Consider the following 6,492-nt stretch of genomic DNA (forward strand, 5'->3'; position numbering starts at 1 on the left):
CCAAACAAATCAAATCAAAAGAAAAGAAACAAGACAATGAAAGCAATGTCATCCTGGAGTCTGTGGTGTGACCTGGTGAGTCACACAGTTCTCCCTCTGTTCTTTTCACCTTCTCTAAATGTCCAAGGCTATGAGTCATCAGTTTGGTTCCAGGCCTCTGACCTCCATTATACCATCAATAATGGGCTTTCTTTTGGGCTCCTCATAGACATCCTGTTGTTGTCCTGTTTCGTGGAGATCCTACACTTTGGGATGTTCTAACAATTTATAGATGAGGCGGATGTCGGGGTGGGTCAACTCATATCCCTTACTCTGGGCTGGATGGTAGCTGCATTGGTCAGCCTGCTCATTTTTCCTCCCTGTTACTAACTGGTAGAACGTCCCAGCACTGCCTCGTCTAGGTCACCCAATGCAGCCTACAGCAAGAGGATGGCTATTTCTGCTCTCAGGCCCTAAGATATGAGTCCCCCTCACCCATATCGCCAGGACCAATTCTAATGTTTGCCCAGGAGAGGTGCAGGGTCATCTCTCCTGATGGCTGTAGACAGGCTATGAGGAGGGTGGGAAGCAGAGTCAACTCTCCCACTGTCACGCCCTCAGAACTGCTTAAAGTGCACCCCCTCGATGACAACAAGGTCACCTTGGCCCATACCTCACCTTCATCATGACCGCACAGGTCACCCAGAACAATATGACCCTGGCAGTGGCATGACCCTTGTATACTGTTAGGAATAATCTTAAGACGAGCCTCTCTACCAACGCAAATAATTCCAAACAGACCAAATTAGACCGAACAAAAGATGCCCATGTTTAATAAATGCAGCGCTCCTGGGTGGCAGGGACAGCGGGGTGAGAAAGAGATAGCTGGGGAGCCTTCAAAAAACCCAATATCATGTGTTTTTTTTTTTCTTGGCAGCAGCCTAAATCGCCTGTGGGAGTGGTCCTGACTCTTCCTGGGGAGGGTTCAGCACTTGGCGGGCTTTTCCAGAGATGGAGTCCAGACCAAGGCAACTCCCAGGGGGAGGGGACTTGAGATGGAGCTTTCTGCACCATTGGTGCCCCAAGAATGAATGCCAGAGGCTGGGGTAATGCTTATAACAGAAACACTCCAGAGTTCTTAGATATAGGGGTGTCAGGGGCCTGAAATCTCACTTTTGACCAAACATCCCAGAGTCCTTGGATATAGGGGTGTTGGCTCAAGTCTGGCTACTTCCTGCAGGCATGAGGCGATGTGGGAAAGGGGAGAGCTGGGAGGTGAGCTGGGAGGGAAGGAGAAAGAGAGGGGGGGCGCAGAAAGAGGCAGAGACCCAGAGAAAGAGAGACAGGTGGGAGAGAGGAATAAGAAGAGAGTGAACAGCAGGGTTCTGCCTTCTTAAAGTTGGCATAGTTGTATGGATGTAGCTGAAGACAGTGCCCGGACCAACACTGCCTGAGTCCTGGGGATGCATACGCATAGGCTTGATGCACTCTGTTAGTCTCCAGGGTGGGCCTGGTGTGTCTGAATGCTAATACGTAGGCTTGTTTCCGTATCATAACTGAAATTACATTTGGTTCAGATTCAGAATTTCCCATAGTCTTTCACAGTCTCAACATCTGTTTAAATGTCCAAAGTCCAAGGTTTCTTCAGACATTTAAGGTAATCTCTCAACTACAACCTTCTGGAAAACCTAAATCAAAAAGAAAATCACATATTTTGTTCATTCAAATCAGGAGTAGAAGGAGAGGGAGCACGAACAAGGAACTCAGGACCGCGAGGGGTGCACCCACACACTGAGACAATGGGGATGTTCTATCGGGAACTCACCAAGGCCAGCTGGCCTAGGTCTGAAAAAGCATGGGATAAATCCGGACTAGCTGAACATAGCGGACAATGAGGAATACTGAGAACTCAAGAACAATCGCAGTGGGTTTTTGACCCTACTGCATGTACTGGCTTTGGGGGAGCCTAGGCAGTTTGGATGCTCACCTTATGAGACCTGGACAGAGGTGGGTGGTCCTTGAGCTTCCCACAGGTCAGGGAACCCTGATTGCTCTTCGAGCAAATGAGGAAGGGGGACTTGATCGGGGGAGGGGGAGGGAAATGGGAAGCGGTTGCGGGGAGGAGGCAGAAATCCTTAATGAATAAAAAAATTCACATGGAAAAAAAAGAAATATACATATAATGTACATTACCATTTCAAAAGGGAGAAAACAGTGGTGAGGAAATATTGGGCCAAAGCAAGACTGAAACCACAAGAAGCAAACTCAAAATTTTGTATTAATTGTCTCTTCTTACTCCTACTTCTTCCAACTGCAACACATCTTTTTCTCTTGGGCTAGTTTCACATTCTCTATGTGTTCTCCTTGGCAGACATCCTATGATCTAGGGATCTCCAACATCTTGGGGTTTCCAACACAATTCAGATTTCATTTTCATAGCTTCACCAAATGGCCTTGCTGGGCCTCCATGCAGACTGGATGCATGTCTGGTCTCGGTTGCTTTCCTTGAGAATAAAGGTTCCACAGAACCCATCCTGTATCTTTCTTGACTATAAATCTCAACTAAGTGGCTGCATCTGCCAAGTTCTTATGCTTACTGCAGTAGAACCTGGCCCCATCTTTGATTTACATTGGCATTAACATTCCACTGTTATTTAGGTTGATGAAACCCTTCAGCCCCCTTTCCTTCTTTCACAGATGGAGGGCTTAGAGCTAGGTAGTGTCTTGCCCTGACGTTGCCATCCCTTTATGCCATTTATCACCTGACTGTTGTTAACCTTTTCCTATCCTTGTACACAACTCTTGGTCCCATCATTACATTTCCCCGTGCTCCTTTTCCCCTCAAACTGTGCACTTTGTCTTCTTGTTGCCCCCTTGCTCAGTTTCATTGTACTCTGTGTGAGAGCGATGACTAATAACCATGTAACACAGTCACTCTTAGGCTGACTTGAAATTTCCTGTGTCAACTGCAGTTCAAAATTCTTCAATTTAGCCTCAAACTTATTATTTTTTGGAAAAGAGAAGAAAATACTCATAATCTTGGCCGAAATATCACAAGAACGGTCTCCACCCCATTTACTGCTAGTCCTGTTTGCAACGTCTTGTGCCTGCATAGCCCACATTTCTCTCCACGCTACTGTCTTCCAAGCCTCTACCAAAAGAAAGCATTAAGTCCCACTTACAGAGTTCAATTCCTTATCCAGTCTAAAGCACCTAAATTATCTATATTTTCCCAAACAATGGAATGGTCAGGCCTTTAAGGGCAATGCTCAAGTCTAGCTCCCGACTTTTGTCTACGATACTGTTCTATTGCTGTGAGCAGATCACATGACTGAGACAACTTAAAAAAGAAGTATTTCATGGGGAGCTTTCTCACAGTCTCAGAGGTTAGTCCATGATGGGGACGAAGGTAGCAGTCAGGCAAATATGAGGCTGGAATGGCAGCAGAAAGCTCACATCTCAACTCCAAGTTACACTGGGGCCCGGCACATGTTTTTGACACATCAATGCCCACCCCAGTGGCACAACTCCTCCAATAAGGTCATACTTCCTAATCATTCCCAAACTGTTCCACTGACTGGCTGCGAAGCAGCTTATGGGAGCCATGCTCATTCAAACCAGCACACATAGCTTTAAAATGAAGTAAAAATAGTTCTTTGAACTCAATAATAAAGGCATGCATGAGTCAACCTTTATAATAGGTAAATAAATTGACAGTGCATTTCTCCAAAGAATATATGCAGACAGGCAATAAACACTTCAGAAGATTTTAATAGCATCATATGAAAGGTAAGAAAAACCCACAAAGATACCATTTCATGCCTTATGATGGCTGTCCAGGATGTAAAGACTTGTTTTATCAAGCATTGCCGTGGATATGGAGAAATCGCCGTGCTGATCATTAATAATTGATTAGAGTGCAAAATGATGTGGTTACCTGGGGAACAGTCAGCTGAGTCTTTAAATGTTATCATATTGAGTGTCCACTGATGATGAGTAGACAAGAATGTGTGAATATGTAATGGAGCACGCTTTAGCCTGAAGCAAAGGAGGAAGTGAGTGTCATCATTGTCCTCAATATGGATAGACGTGGAGAACTCCATGCCAAATGTATAATTAATATGCCAAGCACAGAGAGACAAAAATTGTATAACTTCATTTAGATAAAATAAAACAATTAAACGCCTACAATGTTGGCTGCCAGAGTTGGGCATAGAGGGAATTATAAATACAAGATGTTGATTAAAGGGTACAAAGGGTTGACAAACAAATGAATTTCAAAAGTTGTATACAATAATGTAATTATAATAATAGCAAACTGTGCACTTAAAAACCTATAAAGATTGTATTTTAAAAGCCTTAATGGGTATGTAAGTTAGCTTGATATACTCATTGGATATATGAATGACTATACTATATAATATATACCCCAGTCAGCTCCAGTATACTTATATAAACTTGAGAGAAAATATACTGCTAAAATAATAGATGAACAGAAACATTCTTTCTGGTTGTCTGTTCACAAAGAAATTTTGGTACTGAGTATCCAAGAAAAATTTTCAAACATGTGACAACATCATGGTGTTAAAAGTAGCATTATTCATAATCACTACAATGTTAAAACAACCCAAATATCCATTAACTGATAAACAGATAAACAAAACATGGTATATCTATAAAACTACTCTACAATAAGAGGGTTCATTGATGTGTGCTATAACATGTATGAATCTTGGAAACATCACACATACTTCTTACAAAAGACCACATACTTCATGTATCTATGCATATGAATGTCCAGAAAGGGCATTTGTAACTGTAGAAAGAAAACTGGCAATTCTGTGCAGGGAGGTGAGGGTGTAAAGTTAATTTTGGTTTGATGCAAATGTTCTCAGTTAAATCATAGTCATAGTTGAAAACTACACACACTCCACCACTCTTCTAAACTGTATAATTTAAAGGATGAATTCTATGTCGTGCAGATTATATCAAAATAAAGACTTTTAAGTAAGGTGTCATCCAAGGAAAGATATGTAAATTGGTAACTGTGCTAATTACCCAGTCAGTTCATGCTGCCAGGTGTCCTGTCACAGTGTTATAGATGCTGTCTCTACCCCTGGAAACTCGATGTTACAGGTAACAGGTGGACCCGATTCTCCTGTGATTTTGTGGTATTCCTTTCACATTCAGATCCAAGTGTGAATATCTAGTTATTTGAATTTAAGATCAGTCTCTGAAATTTAGGGTCAGGAAATCTGAATGATACTCAGTTTTTTTCCTCATAAAAACCATGCCTCATTGCTTAATTATTAGCAGTTTAAATACCAGTCAGTAACGAAAAGGAAGATGTTATACACAATCCTTCCAGAACTTTCTTCTTTTTTTTTTCAATACAAGTCTTTTATTGTCCCAAAAGATACCCCAAATCATACTTAAAATTTAGGATCTTGTTTCTGGAGCTGGTAACTTAGGTCTACTCATCAGCCTGCTGCACTGTTTCCTTTCCAGACACATAGATACCATCCAAAACCTTTCTGATATCCTTGTTTTTAACTGTTGTGGCCTGCTGTATCAGAGCTGCTGAGTTTGAAACGAGTTCAATATCATTTCTGTCAAGAATTAATTCATCGTTCTGGGCTTGAGAGACAGAACCAAGCATGTCCTCATCTGAACCCTGTGCATGTAATTTTCACCCAAGAAATTCCCGATTTCAACCAAAGACCCATTCTCCTGAATTATGACCTTGATGGGGAAGTGAGCATACACGGACCTCACCTTATAGCGGAAGCCCAGTGCAACAAGTTTGATAATGTTCTGAATGTCACTGCAGATGGTTCTGACCATGGTCAGTTCTTTCCTATTGCCCCACCGTTTGTCAACCCAGAGCCTCTTCTTTCCAAGAAGGCTCAGCTCTACGTTGATGTGACTGAGGGTTCCACTGGGTTCCTTCACCATGACTGCCTGCCCCTTCAGAGTGATGCCCACATTTTCTGCAATGTCAACGGTCTGGTTGCTGAGAATGGTCTTCATTCTCACAGAAGATGAGGCAGAAAGAGCCCTTCCAGAACTTTCTCTGTGCCTCTCTTTGAACATATACCAGGCACCAGGTTATGTTGCTCCCCAAGACCCTGTCCCTGAAGGTCTAATCTGCAACAGAATCCAAAAGGCAAACAGAAAGCATTCTCATGTCAATCACCTGTCAAATTTTGATTCCTTGACACTGTTCGATTTTGTTTAGAGCTCCAAATTCCCTTGTATTTGTCTCTATATTTCTTCCAAAGTATCAGCTGATGGGTTGTTTCTTAGGGATTCACACACTCATGCAAGAAGCAGAACTGTCTCTGTTTATCACCTGCAGATCTTGCAGCAATAAGCTTATTAGTGTGGCTCTTTATTGAAAAGGCTTACCCATTTCACTTCCCTACCTAGATAGGTTGCTTTATCTGAGCCAGACATGTAGATAGATCCGAGAGATGAAGTCTTTACTTTTCATGTGAGAAAAATTAATAGGAG

General features: G+C 42.4%; 1 pseudogene; it reads right to left on the bottom strand.

Annotated features, from left to right (window-relative positions):
- Positions 1-5,452: 5,452 nt before the first annotated feature.
- LOC121459047 lies at positions 5,453-6,009 on the bottom strand (annotated as a pseudogene).
- Between the last annotated feature and the right edge of the window lie 483 nt (positions 6,010-6,492).

The sequence above is a fragment of the Microtus oregoni genome, unplaced genomic scaffold (genome assembly GCF_018167655.1).
Source record: "Microtus oregoni isolate MIOR12 unplaced genomic scaffold, Mior012 000018F_ref0000195, whole genome shotgun sequence".
NCBI classification, from domain to species: Eukaryota; Metazoa; Chordata; class Mammalia; order Rodentia; family Cricetidae; genus Microtus; species Microtus oregoni.